The following is a 20,465-nucleotide window of genomic DNA, read 5'->3' as shown; positions in this document are numbered from 1 at the left end:
GCGTCCCACTGTGTCCATTAACCTCTGGAACATCTGGCATTCTTTAGGCCGAACGGGGTGATGAGTGCTGTTTTGGGGATGTCGTCCGAATGCATCGGGATTTGATGGTATCTACGGACGAGGTCTCCCTTGGAGAAGATCCGTGCGCCGTGCAGGTTTGCTGCAAAGTCCTGAATGTGCGGCACAGGGTAGCGGTCCAGTGTTGTAGCCTCGTTCAGCCTGCGGTAGTCGCCGCATGGTCTCCAGCCCCCTGTTGCTTTGGGCACCATGTGCAGGGGGGAGGCCCATGGGCTGTCGGACCGGTGCCATATGATCCCCAATTCCTCCATCCTCTTGAACTCCTCCTTCGCCAGTCGGAGCTTGTCCGGGGGAAGCCTTCGAGCACGGGCATGGAGGGGTGGTCCTTGTGTCGGGATGTGGTGCTTTAATCCGTGTCTGGGCATGGCTGCCGTGAATTGCGGTGCGGGAACCAATGGGAAATCCGCCAGGACTCTGGTGAAGTCGTTGTTGGACAGCGTGATGAAGTCTAGGTGTGGGGCCAGCAACTGGGCTTCACCCAGGGAGAATGTTTGAAAGGTCTCGGCGTGGACCAGTCTCTTCCTGGGCAGGTCGATCAGTAGGCTGTGAGCACGCAAAAAATCCACTCCCAGGAGCAGTTGGGCTACGGCGGCCAGTGTGAAGTCCTACGTGAACCGGCTGGACCTGAACTGTAGCCGCACCGTACGGGTGCCGTAGGTCCTTACTGTGCTGCCGTTCACGGCCCTCAGGGTGGGACCCAGTTCTTTGTTGCAGGTGTCGTAACTCGTCGGAGGTAAGACGCTGATCTCAGCTCCGGTGTCGACCAAAAAGCGGCGTCCCGACTGCTTGTCCCAGACATACAGGAGGCTATCCCGATGGCTAGCCGCCGTAGCCATTAGCGGCGGCTGGCCCTGGCATTTCCCGGGAACTTGCAGGGCGGGCTACAGCGGTGGGCTTCTGCGCCCCACCGCTGGTGGTAGAAGCACCATTGTTCATTGGTCTCCTCACACTTGCCTCCGGGGTTAGTGGGCTCTGCAGTCAGGCCTGGTCTGGTCTGTTGCTGGGAGCACAGCCTGGTGATCTGAGCAACGGATGTCCCACTCTCCTTCTTGGCGTTCCACAGCAAGTCCGCCCGGGCTGTCACCTTCCGAGGGTCACTGAAATCTGCGTCGGACAGCAGCAGGCGTATGTCCTCGGGCAGCTGCTCCAGGAACGCCTGCCCAAACATGAGGCAGGGCTTGTGTCCGACAGCCAGGGACAGCATCTCGTTCATCAAAGCCGATGGCGGTCTGTCTCCCAAACCATCCAGGTGCAGTAAGCGGGCAGCTCGCTCGCGCCGTGAGAGTCCAAAAGTCCTTTTGAGCAGGGCTTTGAATTCTGTGTATTTGCCGTCCTCCGGGGGCGACTGTATGAACTCCTCAACCTGGGCGGCTGTGTCCTGGTTGAGGGAGCTCACCACGTAGTAGTAACGTGTGGCATCTGAGGTTATCTGCCGAATGTGGAATTGGGCTTCTGCTTGCTGGAACCATAGGTGAGGTCGCAGCGTCCAGAAGCTTGGCAGTTTTAATGAAACTTCATGAACAGATGCGGCGTCATTCATCTCGGGTCCAAATACCGTTTGGGCCGTCGGGGTCACCAGTTGTAGCGGTGTGCTACATGCAACGCTGAAATAATGACACGCAGTCGGTGAGTTGCAGTTGCAAAAGAGATTTTTTCAAACTTCGCGGCCTCGCTTTAAAGCCTTCCTGATCCCGCCCTCCCTGGGCGGGAATGCTGTAGGGGCACATATTCACAGTCCCATCCAGTGCGCGGGCTTTTCCCCTTGCCGGTGAAGAAAGCCTAGCACCCTTTTTGGGGCCGGCCTCAATGCCGGCACGCGCCACTTTCTGAGCTGGTTCGAGTGCGCTGGGAAGTGGGTCGCCACAACATCTTATTTAATCTGACAGCCAGACCTGATTTGTAGCACTCACTGTCCTCCTTTTCTCTTGAATTGTTAGTACTCATTCTCCAGAGTCACTTTAATGCAGTACCAATAGCACCTTTTCCTTTAATGTACAATTTATTATTGATCTTTTTACATAAGGTGTGTCAAGCCTTCTAAAAAGGTGCTTGTGTTGCTCACAAATCAGCAACAGTACGAGTACAGTGACTTAACTTGTTTTCTCTCTGAGAATCACTATTCCCATTGCTAGTGTAGGCCCAAGCTACTGATAACACCTTCGACCATCTGTGGCATCAGCTTACTTGTTTATGCTGCTGGTGGACCACTTATCAAACCCTTGTGGTAAACACATATCAGAGTAGATCTGGCCCAGCTCCCATCCACAAGGTAAGTGGAGCAATGTTTTATTAAGGTATTTAAAGTATTTTGAATTTAAGTCTGTGTTTCTTAAAGTACTAAGATTATACATTTAAATGATCAGAGATAATTAGAGAACTTGTTAAATGATTAAACCATTAGACACAATTATCAGAGACATTCACAAAGTAGTTTATAGACAGTTGGTGAGGCTGAGGCACAGGATGTAAAACTGCCGAAGCTATATGCGGGTGTGGTTGCCTGGCTGTAGTGGAACAGTCCTCTTCAATGTAGTGGGCTTCCAGAATGGCAGACTGCATCTGGGGTCATGCTGGAAGAGGTAGAATGGCCCAAGGGCAGGACGACCCAAGAGCAATAGGCCATATGCTGAAAATGACACAGAGATTGAGAACCTCAAAATCCTGAATTTGATTCTATGGATGGGAACCTTGCTGGCAGGACTGAAGAGGCTCCAAAAAGTTTTAGTGCAAAAAAAAAGCTGGACCTTCACGCAGAGGAACGTACAGCAACACAATTAATAGTAACATAGACCAGCATGTCCTTCATTCTACTACTGTTTCCAAATTAGCAAAGTAATGATGGCACAATGAGGAGAGCAGAAGTAGTACTTAGAGCCACATTGGATCCACAAAGAAATGAGATATCAGTGTGGCAAAGCCGCAGCATAGAACCACATGCTAACATCGCAAACATTATTTGTGGTTCTACAAATTTCACATGAGGTCATGCCATATCCTGCTGTGAATGCTGCTAGAGAGTTAAACACCTTGTTTAGTGTGGCTCAGTACGTAACTGCTAAAAATGGTGGAGACTCAAGAGACTGCAGAAACTGGAGCAACAGCCAGTCTGCTGGTGGAACTTAGCTGCTCGAGCAGCATCCATGGAAGGAAAGGAATTCTTGACATTTTGGATTCTCATGTGGAACACTGTGGTGGCTTCAGAGACCATGAAATAAAACTAAGATTTACCGTCAGCATGATCAGCAACTAATTTACATTGTTAGCGGTTTTGGCCTGGGGCTAACAAAAGTGTTTTTTTTGTAGACCGTCACATTTAAGGCTTGCTGGCTTCCACTTTGATTCTGTACGCTCTGCAGCCAAATCTGCAGCAAGAACCTACAATTCATGAAACAAAGTTTGATTAAGTGAAAATAAACAAGCTTGTTCTCCCAGCATGCTAGAGGCAACCAATGTGCATCTAAACATGCTGCTGAGTACCTCCAGCATATTGTGTGCATTGCTGTAAGTGAGCTGAAGTTTTGGGAGATACAAATTGTGGTAATCATGAAACAAGTAAGACAATGTCAGATTACAGGATGTGAGACAGATTGGTGAAATGAAAGAACATAAATATTACTACAACTTACAGGAAGTAGGTAAATAAATAGAGCAAAAGTGGAATAGCTGATGGCGGAGGGGAAGAAGCTGTTCCTAAACCACTGAGTATGTGTCCTGAGGCTCCTGTACTCACTCCCCAATGGTAGTAATGAGAAGAGGGCACGTCCTGGACGGTGAGTGTCCTTAATGATGGATGTTACCTTCTTGAGCAATGCCTTTGAAGATGTCCTCCATTATAGAGTTTGTGATTTGGCTGATGAGTCCATAATCCTCTGCAGCCTTTTTGGATCCAGTTGGAGCCTCCACACCAGGTGCTAATGCAACCAGTCAGAATGCTCTCCACCATACACATGTAGAAATTTGAGAGTCTTGCAGACAGACCGAATCTGCTCAAACTCCAGATGAAATATAGCTGCTGACATGCTTTCTTCATGATTATACCAATCTGCTAAGCCCAGGATAGGTCCTCTGAGATGCTGAGGTCCAGGAACTTGAAGCTGTTTGTACTCTTTACCCTCCAATAATGATTGGTGTGTGTTCTCCTGACTTTCCGTTCCAGAACTTCACAATCAATTTCTTGGTCTTGCTGATGTTAAGTGCCAGGTTGTCGTTGAGGAACCACTTACCTGGTTGTTCTAGCTCATCCTGAATGCCTCCTCAATGGCATCTGAGATTTAGCCAACAACAGTGGTATAATTGCCAAATTTACAGATAGCACTTGAGTTCTGCCTGGCCACAGAGTCAAAAGCACAGTGAGTGTCAAGCAGTGGGCTTAATACACTTCCTTGAGGGACATCTGTGTTGATTATCAGCAAGGAGAAGATCCGTTGTTATTATTGAACCACACGGACTGTATGGAGTCTGTCAAGGATCCAATTGCAGAAGGAGGTACAGAGGCCCTGGTTTTGAAGTATATTGATTAGTACTAATGGGATGATGGTGTATTCAACACCATTATAGCCATGCTATAATCAATAACCTGCTGCCTGGTGTAGGTATTGCTGTTGTTCAGGTGGTCCAAAGGTGAATGGAGAGCCAGTGTGATTGCATCTGCTATGAACCTGTTGTGGTAGTTGGCACACTATGGAGGTCCAAGTCCTTGCTCAGGCCGAAGTCAATTCCGGCCATGGTTAACCTATCAAAACACTTTATCATGGTAGATATGAGTGCTACTGGGTGATAGTCATTAAGGAAGCTCCCCCTACATTTCTTGAGTAGAATCAGAATGATTCAGAAACAGGTTAAATATCATTGACATATGTTGTGAGATGTGTTGTTTTGTGGCAGCAGTACAGCACAAAACAAAAAAACTATAAATTACAATTAGAAATATACAGTGCATTCCAGTTAATTGGGACACATTGGGATCAGTACATTTTGGCCCAATTAAATGGCTGCCCCATTTACCAAAGTTTCATGGAAATCGTTAAAAAGGTACAAAAAAGACAAACAACCATTTAACTGGGGAAAAAATTATGTATTTAGATGAAATACTAAACAAATTAAGACACTAACAATACTACTACAGCACTCTAAAAATGTATTAGTTCCTAATAGTTACTGATGGAGGAATTCATTTAGTGTACACTGCCATGTTCTTTTGATTGATTGGAAATTGTCACAACCACGGATTTGACAGTGCAGTAGATACAGCACTTGTGCTTGTGAATGTGCACGTGCCAGCTAATTATTATTTCATTGTGATAGTATTTAACTCCATGCATGTCACCACAGTGTGGTTGTCGAGACTTGGGCATAGCACGGCAATGCTTTGCTGCCTGTTTGCATTCGGTCTTGTCTGAGAAATTGGACTGTCGAGTCAGCTGACTCCAAAGACTAGCGGTATTCATTTAATATTTAGTTGTTCTTTTCAATTGCAGTGTAGGCTTCATTTTCTATTTGAGAGTTTTAGTTAATGGCCCTGTTTGGCCTAGTGTTTAATGTTTTCTTTTCCCTTTAACACTGTTCGCATTAAAGACTGTGAAATATCGACCGGCTTCAATGTCTCTCACAACGCAGTTGGGCCATATCTGAACCTGGTGACAGAAATGAATAAAATTAGCACAGACACCTAGTGCAGATATTGGACTGCCTTCATACAATGCTATTGACAATTGTATCCTCCAAATAGTCAGTTTCATTACAACATTCAAGATGGTTGTCAAGTTCTTCATAATTCCTAACTTGCTGAAGTAGTGAAATTGTTTCAGTTTTACTACTGGCCATTTCTGGCATCTCCAAGTCTGAATGCTTGAAACTGCAGTGAGCAAATCAGTTCTGAAATGTCTTACTACTTATTTCTCCCCAATTATCAGTGACAAAATCACTTCTTTTTGAACACAAACATACACAACTGATGCTATTTAAAAACTATTTGCTCTAAACACAATGTAGTGTTTAATTGCCACACAGGTGCATGCAACGTATGCTAGTCTGCTGTCCCAGGTAAGTGATCTAGTCTCCCAAATGAACAAAGGGAATGCTGGATATTTTCTTGATTTGCTTTTGTTCCTTAAGAGTTGTCCCAAATAAGTGGCTGTCCCGATGAACCGATGACCCAATTAACTGAAATATACTGTATATTTTTAAAAAAAATTAAATAAGTAGTTAAAAAGATATCAAAATAGTGAGATAGAGTTCATGGGTTCATTTTCTGTTCAGAAATCAGATGTCAGATGGGAAGAAGCTGTTCATAAAATGTTGAATTTGTCTCTTCAGGCTCCAGTACCTGCTCTCTGATAGAAGCATTGAGAAGAGGGTGTGACTTGAGTGGTGTTGGTCCTTAATGATCGAAGCCACCTTTTTGCGGCATCTGCTTTTGAGGATTGATGCCCTTTTTAAAGCAGGTGGGAACTTCCGACTGCCTACATTCTTGCATTTTCTGTCACTACCAAGGACCCTGCTGCAGGCTGTGAGTGCTCTCGGAGGTGGGCTACAGAACAAGATTGGCAATTATGCTCATGTGTATGCACATTTCAGCCAATTAGTGTTTCATTGTGGCGATATTTAATTCTCTTCCTTCCATTTCACTCTTATCAAGTCTTGACAAAAAGCACAGCAACATCAACACTCTCTGCTTACCTTTGTCCTTTGCAAGAGATTTTAGCTAATGGCCCTGTTGGTCTTGCATTTCCTTAATTTTGCGCAGTTCTTAAACGCTGGTGAACTGTTCATCCATTTCAGTGCCTCTGCTAAGACCTGACCACAAAAAAAATGGACCTCGCAGAGAGAGAGAGAGAGCACCTGTCTATGCCCCTGACATTTGTTGGTCAGATAGGGGAGAAGATACAATCAGTGGAGGCTGTTTTGGTAGAGGCGACCCATGCAGTGCAACAGTTACTCACAGAATGACAAGCCCAGCCCAAGCTGAAGTTCATGGAGGAGAAGCTAAAATCTGTAGAGTCTGGGTTGGCAGAAGTGTTTCGCACAGTTTAACAACTACTTTCAGAGCGTCAAGCCCAGTCCATGCAGGAAGAATAGGTGACAGCTCTCACTGCGACAGTTCAGCAACCTACCATAAACAGCTGGATTCTGGTGGAAGCAATTACTGCTCTCATGGCCGTGGTTCAGCAGTTGACAATTGACAGCCAGAATCAGGTGACACTCTTGCTGCCGCAGTTCAGCCTCCTTCAGCCAGCTCTGTTCCACTCCGCAGCATCTCCTACGTGCTCCCCTTCAACAGTCTCATCAGCCTCAGCCACTAATGCCCCGACTCCCGTGACCAGACCAGAATCATGTATTCCTCCATCAGGAAGATACTGCGGTGACCCTGAAGGCTGCAGGAATTTTATTCCCCAGTGTGAGTTGACTTTCCAAGTCCAACCAGGTCGGTTCAGTGATGATGCGTATAAACTGGTCTATCTGGTGAATCTCATAGATGGACTTCGCTCAGCTTGTTCAATGTCTTAAGAGAACAAGGTTCTCCTGCAGCCCAGTCATTCCTGAAATTTATAGCTGAGTTCAAGAGAGGTTTTTGATCTTCCAGAATGGAGTCAGATGGCTGCCCACAGACTATTGGACCTGTGCCAAGAGAAAGGGAAAGCAATAGAGTACACAGTAAAGTTTCACACACCTGTGGTTCAGACATGGTGGAATGAGGAATCCCTTTTCACTGCCTTCCAGAGTGGGCTGAGCGCAGGGTCCAGCTTGAGACTGCAGTGAGCGATGAGTAGGACAGCCTGGATGGCCGGATAAATCTGGTCATTCTAATTGAGAAACGGGCAATGAAATTTTGCAGAGGAAGAATGGATCAAGCTTCCTTCTCTATAGATCACAGTCTGTCTTCACCCCTTTCCAGATTACATAGTACACAGTTCATGGTGGAGTCTATGCAGGTGGGGCACTTGCATCTGTCTGAGGAGGATGGTGATCAGTAAAGAACAGGCTTCTGTCTCTACACCTACCCCTCCACCTATCTTTGCATTGTCTGAAACCTTTGCAACAAAACCATCAATTCCATCATCCAAACTATCGACATATAGCGTAAAAAGAAACAGTCCTAACACAGACCCCTGTGGAACACCACTAGTCACTGGCAGCCAACCAGAAAAGGCTTCCTTTATTCACACTCTTCGCCCCCTGCCAATCAGCCACTGCTTTATCCATGTTAGAATTTTTCCTGTAATACCATTGGCTCATAGCTTTTTAAGCAGCCTTCATGTGTGGCATCTTGTCAAAGGCGTTCAACCAATTCTCCTTTGTCTATTCTGCTTGTTCCTTCTTCAAAGAATTCCAACAGATTTGTCAGGGAAGATTTTCCCTTGAGGAAACCATGCTGACTACAGCCTATTTTGCCTCCAAGTTCCCTAAGACCTCTTCCTTAATAATCGACTTACATCTTCTCAACCACTCAGGTCAGACTAACTGACCTATTGTTTTCTTTCTTCTGCCTCTCTCCCTTCTTGAAGAGTGGAGTGATATTTGCAATTTTCCAGTCTTCTGGGACAATTCCAGAATCTAGTGATTCTTGGATGATCATTACCAATGCTTCCATGATCTCTTTAGTCACCTCTTTCAGAACTTTGGGGTGTACACCATTTGGTTCTGTTGACTGATTTATCTTCAGACCTCTCAACTTCCCAAAAGCATTCTCTGTATTTAGGATTATTTCACACACTGCACGACTTCTGACACTCAGAACTACAACCATACTGCTAGTATCTTCCACAGTGAAGTCTGATGCAAAATACTTATTCAGTTTGTCGGCCATTTCATTGTCCCCCATTACGATCCGATATTCACTCGCCTCTTTTAAACTTTATATACCTGAAGAAACTTTTGATACTTTCTTTAATATTATTAGATAGCTTACTTTCATATGCCTTCTTAGTGACTTTTTAGTTGCCTTCTGCTGGTTTCTAAAACCTTCTCAATCCTCTAACTTCCCACTAATTTTTGCACTATTATGTGTCTTCTCTTTGGCTTTTATGTTGGCTTTGATTTCTCTTGTTAGCCACAGTTGTGCTGTCTCTCCTTTAGAATACTTTTTCTTCTTTGCAATGTATGTATCCTGTGACTTCCAAATAGCTTCCAGAAATTCCAGCCACTGCTGCTCTGCTGTCACCCCTGCCAGTGTTTTTTTTTTCCCCAATCAATTCTGGCAAACTCCTCTCTCATGCCTCTGTAATTCCTTTTACTCTCATCCCGGCCAGTGTTTTTTTTTTCCAATCTATTCTGGCCAACTCCTCTCTCATGTCTCTGTAATTCCCTTTACTCCACTGAAATACTGATATATCCTGTGCAATGGAGTCAACTGAAAGTGAATTAAGAAAGGTATTGCACAACAGTGTTCAATGATGGTACTGGAAAACTCAATTATGGGCTCAGAGCATGATGCAAAACATACCCCACACTGTCTCAGGTCTAGATAGCAACTCAAAATGTTTGCAATGTGCAGCAGAAATCCAGTTTCCCCATTTTTACCAGCACCTGGATGAATTTTACCTTGCAGGGGATTGCCTTATGTGGGGATTGAGAGTTGTAAAGTGTTGGAGGAACTATAGGCTGATCATCTAGGCCTGGACAAAATCAAAGCATTGGCTCAAAGCTTTTTTTCTGGTGGCCTGGGATAGATCACCAGAATGAGCAGTTTGCCATGTACTGTTCAACACATCCAGAAGATGCCAAGAGATGTGCCTCTCCATCCATGGGAATGGTCTACATTGCCCTGGCAGGGGATAGATATGGATTTTGCCAGTCCATTTATGGGTATGAATTTCTTGGTTGTAGTGAATGCAGCTGCAAAGTGGCCAGTAGTGTTCCCAATAGCCCCCACTACTGCCACGAGCACTGTTAATGCGTTGAGAAGACTCTTCTCGAGGACTGGTGTTCCAGAACACTTAGTCAGTGCTAATGGACCACAGTTTGCTGTGGAACAGTTTCAGTCATTCCCTGAAAATGAATGGAATAAGACATGTTACATCTGCACCATATCACCCAGCTATGAATGGTTTGGCAGAAAGTTTCTCCCAGAGTCTAAAGAGTCTGCAATGTCAATGTCAGCAGAATACACTACACTGACTCTGAATCAGTAGCTCGCCAATTTTATCCTTACATACCGTAATACAGAACACTCTACAACCAACAACTCACCAGCTATGTTGTTCCTGGGTCACGTGTTATCCCTTGTGTTCACAGGATAAACAGATAAGACAAATTGAGGGCTCCTCAAACAAGTAGGTTCAATGTTTCACTCCTGGATATACTGGCAAGGGACTACAGAGGTGATCAAAAGCGGATATTTGGAAAGATTAAGGACAGAACTAGACCAGTCTCCTACACAGTGCAAATTGCATCTGATATCTTCTGAAGGCAACACACCAATCAGTTGAGGAGAGCAGAGTCAAATGTTGGAGAAGAAAGATGCCCAGAGCTGTCAAAATCACTTCCTTCAGTCCCAGAGTCAACTTCTACAACCCCCACAGAGGAGGCCCCGGAAACTGGTATTATTCAACAGCCACAAGTGTCAGCAGCAGTGCAGAGTGAACCCCCACCCCCCTTGTCAGGAGAGATGTTATCCCACAAGAGTACAAAATCTTCCACAGTGATTAAATCTTCGGGCCTGAATAGCACAATTTAAAATTTATTATGCTGTGGATGTCTATATAGTAATTGTATTATATAGTATACTGTGTATACATATGTATATAGATGCTTGGAGAACATTATGTTACATATTTGTGTTGATCTGCGTTGTATATTGAGTTGTAGCTAAGCAGAGGGGATTGTTGTGTAAATTGAATACTTCAGTAATATTTGAGTAATATTGTAAGTATCTTGTTTGATTAAGCATCACACCCAAAATGCTGGAGGAACTCAGCAGTCAGGTGGAAAAGAGTATTCCTACGTTTCGGGCTGAAACCCTTTGACAGGACTGGAGAAAAGAGTCTGAGGAGTTGATTTAAAAGGTGGGGGGAGTGGAGAGAGAAACACAAGGTGAGAGGGAAAGCCTGAAGGGGGAAGGATGAATTAGAGAGCTGGAAAGTTGGTTGGTGAAAGACACAGAAGGCCATGGAAGAACGAAAAGGGGGGAGGAGCACCAGAGGGAGGCAATGGGCAGGCAAGGAGATGAGGTGAGAGAGGGAAAAGGGAATAGGGAATGGTGAAGGAGTGGGGGCAGGAGGTATTACCAGAATTTCGAGAAATCGATGTTTATCCCATCAGGTTGGAGGCTACACGGATGGAATATAAGGTGTTGTTCTTCCAAACCAAGTGTGGTCTCATCACAAGGAGGAGGCCATGGATTGACATATCAGAATGGGAATTGGAAGTGGAATTAAAATGGGTGGCCACTGGGAGATCCCGCTTTTTCTGGTGGATGGAGTGTAGATGGACTGACAGGTGAAGTGTCGCCTCACCTGGAAGGACTGTTTAGGGCCCTGAATGGTGGTGAGGGAGGAGGTGTAGGGCAGCTGTAGCACTTGTTCTGCTTGCTAGGATAAGTACCAGGAGGGAGATCAATGGGAAGGAATGAATGGACAAGGGAGTTGTGTAGGGAGTGATCCCTGTGGAAAGCTGAAGGGGGGGGGGGTGTGAGAGAAAGATGTGCTAGGTGGTGGGATCCCGTTGGAGATGGCGGAAGTTTTGGAGAATGATGTGCTGGACATGGAGGCTGATGGGGTGGTGGGTGAGGATCTTTTGATTAGTTTTGGAGTTAGAAAACCTAATAATCTCTGCCTATCCCACTTGTACCCAGAGCAAGACATCATATCATCACCCTACTGGGCCACTCTGTCCAATGCATCACTATCCCTGGTCCCACCTCTTGGTGGATTTCTTCAGTGATTTTCCCTTCTTCAGATTGAAACACTACCAGTATGGTGGTTGTTGACTGTTTCTCCAAGGCTGCCTACTTCGTTGCTCTCCCCAATGCCATAAGGGATTCCAGTCACCCCTCTTCCCTGACCAGGAGATTGATGTTGTTGAACAGTTGGCCCACTGCTATAAGCGCACGTGGGGATGGGCCAGAGATACTCTCGTGTGCGCGGAAACAATACGCCTGGTAGGCTCATCAGCTCCACCAGCAGGTGAAGTCTCGCAAGCCAGGGGAAAAAGTCTGGCTGGCATCTAGAGATCTTCTTCTGAAAGATGAGAGCCGTAAGTTTGTCCCATGCTATGGGGGACCATTCACAGTGGAGAAAGCCATCAACAAAGTTTCATATAGATTGTGCCTGCAATCATCAGTGAATATTCATTCAGGGTTCCATGTTTCCGAGCTTAAGCTGGAGACTTCATCCTCACTTGATCCCGTCAGCCCCTCTCCACCTCCTCCCTGCTTGGGTGTTCCCTGGTCTGTCCTATGCAGCACCCTCTTCAATCTTGTTGGGTGCAGGGTAGGATCTGGTATAAGACCATAAGATATAGGAGCAGAATTAGGCCATTCAGCCCATTGAATCTGAACCACCATTCTATCATGGTTGAACCTGGATCCCACTCAACACCATACACCTGCCTTCTTGCCATATCCTTTGATGCCCTGACCAATCAGGAAACAACTTACACCTTAAATATACCCATGGTCTTGGCCTCCACCACAGTCTATGGCAGAGCATTCCACAGATTCACTACTCTCTGGCTAAAAAAAAAATCCTCCTTACCTCTGTTCTAAAAGGTTGCCCCTCAATTTTGAGGCTGTGCCCTCTAGTTCTGGATATCCCCACCATAGGAAACATCCTCTCCATATATACCTTATCTAGTCCTTTCAACATTTGGTAGGTTTCAATGAGATCCCCAGCATTCTTCAAAATTCTAGTGAGTACAGGTCCACTGTCTCATGATAAAGGATCTCTTGGATAGGGAGTGGTACGGCCCTGAGGAACGTCTTGGGTTCTGGCTCAAGATATCTTGGACAAATCCCACACCTGCAAGTGGACCATATCCTCCATTCCCTGCCTGTTCAGATATCTCCCTAAATCTTCTTAAATGATGCTTTAGTATCTGCTTTACCACCTGATCTGGAAGAACATTCCAGGCACCAACCACTCTCTGTATGAAAAATATGCTTTGAAAAGTTTAGATTTCTCATCTCTCACCTTAAACCTTTACCCTCTAGTATGCCTTGGAAAAGAAAGAACTCTATCTACCCTATCTATGCCTCTACTAATTTAATGTACTTTTAAATGTAGCATCTCAGAGTCTGCCACTCAAGAGAAAATAATCATTGTTTGTCAAAACTCTTCTAAAAGCCAATGCAACGATGATCTAGGCAACATCATGGCGAAGCTCATCTACCATCATTTCCCAGAGCTTCTATCCTTCCTATAATGTGAAAACCAGAAATGTATGCTTTACTCAAAATGTGGCCTAATAAAAGCTTTACACGGCTGCAGCATAATTTCCCAAATTTATAATCAATGCCACAACCAAAGTAACAGTGCTGTTTGCCTTCCTTAAAATGATATCTATTTATGCAGCCGCTTTTAGAGATCTAGGGGCTTGCTCCCCAAGATCCCTCTATGCATCAGTGTTCCAAAGAGTCCTGCCATCTACTGTGTACTTTCCCCTTGAATCTGAGCTCTCAAAATGTATCACTTATTATCTGTGTGGATTAAACTCCATCTGTGTTTTCTCCACCAAAATTTCCAACTGTTCGTACCTACTGTACTGTAATGGAGTACTATATTCAGTATTGGTCAGCTCATTACTGAAAGGATGTGAAAGCCTTGGAGAGGGTGCAAAGGAGATTTAATAGGATGCTACCTAGATTTAAGAGCACACCCTATGTGGAAAGATTGAGTGAGCTTGTGCTTTTCTCTTCTCTTTGGAGTGAAGGAGGATGAGAGATGACTTGATAGAGGTGTATATAAGATGATAAGAGGCATAATCAGAGTGGACAGCCAGCGCTTTTGTTCCAGGGTGGAAATGGCTAATATGAAAGTGAATAATTTTAAAGAGACTTGAGGAAAGTATGGAGGTGGGGTTGGGTGGGGGGAAAGAGTTTTTGAGGGATGGTGGGTGCATGGTATGGGCTGCCAGGGATGCTGGTAGAGGCAGATGCATTAGGGACACTTAAGGTACTCCTAAACACCTGAATGAAAGAAATATGGAGGAATATATAGGAGGGAAGTGTTAGACTGGGTAGATTAAAAGGGTGGCACAACATCGTGGGATGACCCACCTGCACTGTTCTGCATTCTATGATCTATAACCTGAAATATCCTTTACCAATTTCCTCCTATCCACCAGTTTTCATGTCAACTGCAAACATTCTAATCAGTCCACCAACAGTTTCCTCCAAATTATTAAATATCAAAACAACAAAGCACTGGTCCTTGCAGACCACTAGTACTGGTCGCAGACCTCTAGTTCAGAACAATGCATCCATCACTACCCCGTCTTCTCTAAATAACCCTAATGTCCATGATTTTCCAGTTGTAAATCCAATTGCTAAGAATCTTCATCAATAATTTCCCTACCACTTATTTAAGTGTACAATTTCCTTGTTTGTCTCTGTTACTCTTCTTAGCTAAAAGAACAATATTGGCTATTCTCTAGTCTTATGTCATCTTTCCATGGCTAAAGATGACATAAAGTTCTATGCCAAAGCCTCATAAATCTTTTCCTTTGCTTCACTTGGTATCCTGAGATAGATCTGATCAGTCCCTGAGGACTTACAAAAATTAATATTTTTCAAGATACCTAACATCTTTTTCATATTATTGTCATGTACTGGAATCTTAACATACCCCTCCCTAATCTCACTATCATACATGATTGTCTCCTTGGTGAATATGATGCAAAGTATTCAAAAGATCGCAATCACTTCCTTTAGTTCCATGCATAAATTCCTTCCTTTGTCCCTGTCCCACCTAAGTCTTTGGATTTAAGGGTGATGTATTAAAATACCCTGATTAATCCTGCAAGGAAATTATGCTGCTTATGTTGTGCTGTGCTCACGAAGGACTGGATCCAGGTGTGGATGAACGGCAGGATCCCCAGGAAGAGATGGAAACAAGAAGTTAAAACGTCAGAATCAGAGCCTTGGAGCAGTGACTGAGCGACACCACAAGGTAATTCATTCTCTCTGACACAATGAGCCCACTAAGGCACTGAATGAGAGTCCTCTTTAAATAATCACAGGAAACACATACCAACCACAGTAAATTGAACTGAAAGCAGAAGAGCTTTACAGCTCTAGTTAAGATAACGCATAGTAAATACAGGTGCTCAGAAACCACAAAAGTCACAGGGCTCATGACAGCTTAAAGTTGGTAGATACAACACTCAGGCAATTTCAGTCTCCATAGTTAACAATGACTTTCAATGTACTCCCTCACTCTGAGGTAGCCTATTGCATTATCTTAGCATTATACTCCTGTTGTTTTCTTGAGAAAGGAGAAAAATAACAACAAAAACAATTAAGCAATTTTCACAATGTTTTTAATACTTTGGTAATTTGCTTGTAGTGCGGTGGACTCAAGGTGAACAGCTGCATTCAGACAACACTTATGTTGTTTAGATTTCCAGCATCTGCAGATTTTCTTGTCTTTGACCGTGGAGAGGAGTCTCAGTCAGTTAGCTGAATTCATCTGCATGACTGCATGGCAGTGTAGTTCTCCTGAAATGTACAGCCTAAAGCTTCACTCCTTGAACAGACCTGTTAGAATGGTTAACCACCTCATAGTTAGCACTAATCTTGACTGTTCCAGTGCAGTCCTGACAGCCCTCTTTAATTCTAGCCCTTCTATTAGAGATTTATCCAGTATTTTGCTATCAAGTTCCAACTGTAAGATTCAAAATTAAGATGTGCGTTTCTGAAAGAGGTCTGGGTTAAAGTCAGAGGACAAAGGTGATTTAATTATGTCCGGGGACAAATGTGATTTAATTATGTCTGGGTTAAAGTCTGTAAACAAATGTGATTTAATTATGAATGCAGAAGCCCTGACAAGATTAACTGTTTGTGGAATCATTGAAGTCCTGAGATATGGACTATTGTTTTACAGAAACGTGTAAAAAAACAACTCCAAATATGGAATGGGAAAACACTGTGTACCTCCCGAGTCAGGGTGGTGGGTGGTAAGGAAGAAGGATAAAACCTGCTGCCCTGTAAGGTTCAGGGTTCCCTTCTCTGAGGGGGCCCAGCTCTACAGAACTGTTAATAAACTTTGTTTCCTTGAATTTGTCTTGAAGCCATTATTCGGGAGCGTGGCTCGTTTCTGACAACTTGGGGGCTCGTCCAGGATCCACAATCCAGCCGTGAGGGGGGCAAGGAAGGACATCGGAGAAGGTGCACCCTGCCGAGTTCGGCAGTCCCTGATTCCTTGCTCGTCGCCCCGCGCGGCTTGAGCGAGTGATATCCGGCGGACTCAAGGAAACAAAGAGGGGTTGTCGAGGCAGTTGAGACAGTGAGCGATCGAGTAATTTCTGTGCACAGGACCCAGGTAAGAAATTGAATTCCTGTAGAGACGTAGTACACAAGAATCGTGGAGCTGCGGGGTTCCTGCGGGTGGATCCTCCTGTAGAGACGTAGTACACGAGAATCGTGGAGCTGTGGGGTTCCTGCAGGTGGATCCTCCTGTAGAGACGTAGTACACGAGAATTGTGGAACTGCGGGGTTTCTGCAGGTGATTCCTCCTGTAGAGACGTGGTACACGAGAATTGTGGAACTGCGGGGTGCCTGCAGGTGAATTCCTGGGCGATCGCAGGAATACAGGTTCCGGAATTGGACAGGAGTGACCGAGCTAGGTGGGTCACATTCAAATTAAATTCCTGCAGAGATGTAGTGCACGAGAATTGTGGAATTACGGGGTGCCTGCAGGTGGATTGGAACCGGGCAAGTCCTCGAGATGGGGAATAAGGGGTCTAAGAGAGAAAAGGGTAAAGGAAATCCAGGCGCCAATGATGAAAAATACCCCGGGGTACCCCCTGATAGTCCGTTGGGACAGATGTTAGAAAATTGGGATTACGGGAGGCGAAAAGGGAAGTCAAAGAAAAAGATGATACAGTACTGTGAATTCTGGTCCCGCCAACCGATCCAAGGGTCGGCTGTGTGGTGGCCTAAGTTCGGGTCTAGCGAGGATTGGGTACAACAAGCCCTTAATCTGTACGTGAATTCAAAACCTAACGTTAAACCCGAAGAAAGTGATTATGCCCTATGCTGGTTACCAACGACAAATAGTTATAAGTTGAAAACGATAAATGAAGGGGGACAGAAAAAGAATACATGGGAGGTGCTCGACCACCTGCCGCCCCCATATGTGCCCCCTACCGCTCCGCAAATCGAAGACCCTGAGACGGAGGTTGGCCAACAGCTGATTCGTGTTGAATTTGTATCGAAAGCATGGCCAGATATAAGAAAAAAAACTGGAAAAACTAGAAGATTGGAATACTAAACCCTTAAGTGAACTACTTAGGGAGGCACAGAAAGTGTTTGTAAGAAGGGATGAAGAGAAGCAGAAGACGGCAAGGATAATGGTCCAGACAGTGCGACAAATAACCGCAGATAGTAGAGAGAGAGACAGGGACCATGGTTGGATCGAGGTAGTAGCCAGGAGCAAGGAGGAGGGCTAAGGAAGGCTTTAAGATGTTTTCACTGCAACGAGGAGGGACACTTCAGGCGCGAGTGCCCCAAATACCGACGGGAAGTGCGCTCGTACGCTATGATGGAAGATGAAGACTAGGGAGGTCGGGGGTTCCACCCCTTGGGGATGAATTATCGGCAGGAACCCCTGGTAAATTTAAAAGTAGGTCCCCAAGGGTCAGATACAACCTTTATGATAGATTCGGGTGCCGAAAGATCTAGCGTAATCCAGATACCTCCCGGCGCCCGAACTGGAACAAAGGTAATGGGGGTATCCGGTATCGGAGGAAAGACAATACAAGCGCCAATTGTGGACAATGTGGAAGTCGGATATGAAGATAGAGCAACTAGACGAGACCTGCTCCTGCTGCCCTCGGCAGGATTTAATCTATTAGGAAGAGATCTGCAAGTTCAATTGGGCATTGGAACAGTGTCAAGCAATGGAGAGATAATAGTAAAACTATTCGCATTAAAAGAGGAAGACGATCGGAAAATAGAGCCCGAGGTATGGTATAGAGAGGGAAACAGGGGAGGATTGAACATCAGCCCTTTACAGATCACCTTGTTACCGGACAGTCGCCCAGTGAAAAGGAAGCAGTACCCCATTGCGATGGAAGGAAGAAAAGGGCTGCAGCCGGTGATTGAGGGATTGATCGCTGACGGACTACTGGAGGAATGTATGTCACCATATAATACCCCAATACTCCCGGTGCGAAAGCCAGATGGGACTTATCGGATGGTACAAGACCTGCGGGGCCTAAATGCAGTAGTCCAAACCCGATACCCGGTAGTGCCCAACCCTTACACACTGATGAGTAAGATCTCCCTTGACCATGAATGGTTCAGTGTAATAGATCTAAAAGATGCCTTCTGGAGTTGCCCGCTAGAAGAGAGCAGTCGTGACATGTTTGCGTTCGAATGGGAAAATCCTACGACGGGGCGGAAAAGACAACTCCGGTGGCCGGTCCTGCCACAGGGGTTCACCGAATCACCTAACCTATTTGGGCAGGTCTTGGAGCAAGTACTAGCGGAATTCCAATGTGCTCCAGAGAGCCAACTGCTACAGTATGTGGATGATCTATTACTATCCGGGCCAACACAGGAAGGGGTGCAGGAAGACACCATCAGACTACTGAACTTCCTGGGGAAGCAGGGGCTACGGGTCTCAAAGAAAAAGTTACAATTTGTAGAAAAGGAAGTAAGGTATCTGGGACACCGGGTCAGTAAAGGACAGCGATGCATTACCCCAGAAAGGATAGCTGGAATAACGGGAATGTCACTACCACGTACCAAGAAGGAGATACGCACCAGTTAATTTGCGATGCACTTGATATCGAATGGAAGTACCATACCCCGTGGCATCCCCAGAGTTCGGGAAGAGTAGAACAAATGAACAGCACCCTGAAGGCACAGCTAACCAAGTTGATGTTGGAAACCAAGCTACCATGGACCAAGTGTTTGCCGATCGCTCTCCTGAGAATACGTACAGCGCCCCGGAAGGACATAGGAGTATCTCCTTATGAAATGCTCTTTGGACTGCCATATTGGAATAAAATAGAGGGGTATCCCACACTACAGGGGGGTGATTTATTTGTAAAGAACAATTTACTGGCCTTGTCCCGTTCCTTTGCAGAACTGCGGAAAAAGGGTCTCTTGGCCCAGACTCCGCCGCTCGACTTTGCTTTACATCAGATCGTGCCTGGAGATTGGATTCTGGTAAGGACCTGGAAGCCAGAGAAGTTACAGCCACAGTGGGAAGGCCCTTTCCAGGTCCTGCTAACAACAAAGGCGGCTGTACGGACAAAAGAAAAAGGGTGGACACACGCATCCAGGGTAAAAGGACCGGTGAAGCCCGAAAGCCGCACTGAGTGGACCTGTGTTCCCGGTGAAGAACCGTTGGTGGTGAAGCTAAAAAGGCAGAAAAAATGAACTCTATGTGGACTGTAACATTATTGACTGTAATATATTTGATTCTATATGTCGGGGAAATTGAAGGGAAATGTGACAAGTGCAGAACCGTGGTACGAGTGGGGCAGAGGGTGTTCCCAGGATCCTTCGTATCCCACTCGCATGTAAATGACCGTTGTTATGATAAAAGCAGAAGAGTGTTGGGAAAATGGTAAGCCGTACTATCAGGTCTATAATAAAGGCGGTTGGTGGCGAACAGTACTCTAGATGGTGGGAGGTGGATTAATGAGTTTGATGCTTTTACCCTGCCTCATTCCTTGTGTACAAGCACTAATAAGACGAAGTGTGTCACAACTTCAGGCAATAGCAATACCTCAGCACGGCACTGGCAATGGAGCTGTTGGCAAAACAGCAGAGTCAGATGCAAACAGCAATATACCAGAACAGGCTGGCTGTGGATTACCTATTGGCCTCTGAAGGCGGGGTATGTGGGAAGTTCAATCTTACAAACTGTTGCCTTAAGATAGACGACAGTGGAAAGGCCGTGTTAAAAATATCCGACAAAATTCGGAAACTGGCCCACGTGCCAGTACAAACCTGGAGATCCCTGGGGAACATGAGTTGGCTAGACGGGCTACTGGGAGGTAGTTGGTGGCGCACCACTCTCCTAGTAGCAGGCGGGGGTCTAATGATTCTCTTACTTTTGCCGTGTGTGATTCCTTGTATATGAACACTGATCAGGCGCAGTATATTCCAGCTCCAGGCAGTAGCGATACCCCAACATGGGACAAATGAGCTAAAACTTATGCTATTAAAGAAGAAAGTGGGCCCCCCTGGGAGTGAGAGAAATGCTAGCTGAAACGCA

Source organism: Hemitrygon akajei, chromosome 3, assembly GCF_048418815.1.
Source record: "Hemitrygon akajei chromosome 3, sHemAka1.3, whole genome shotgun sequence".
Classification (NCBI taxonomy): Eukaryota; Metazoa; Chordata; class Chondrichthyes; order Myliobatiformes; family Dasyatidae; genus Hemitrygon; species Hemitrygon akajei.
This window is presented reverse-complemented; position numbering follows the sequence as displayed.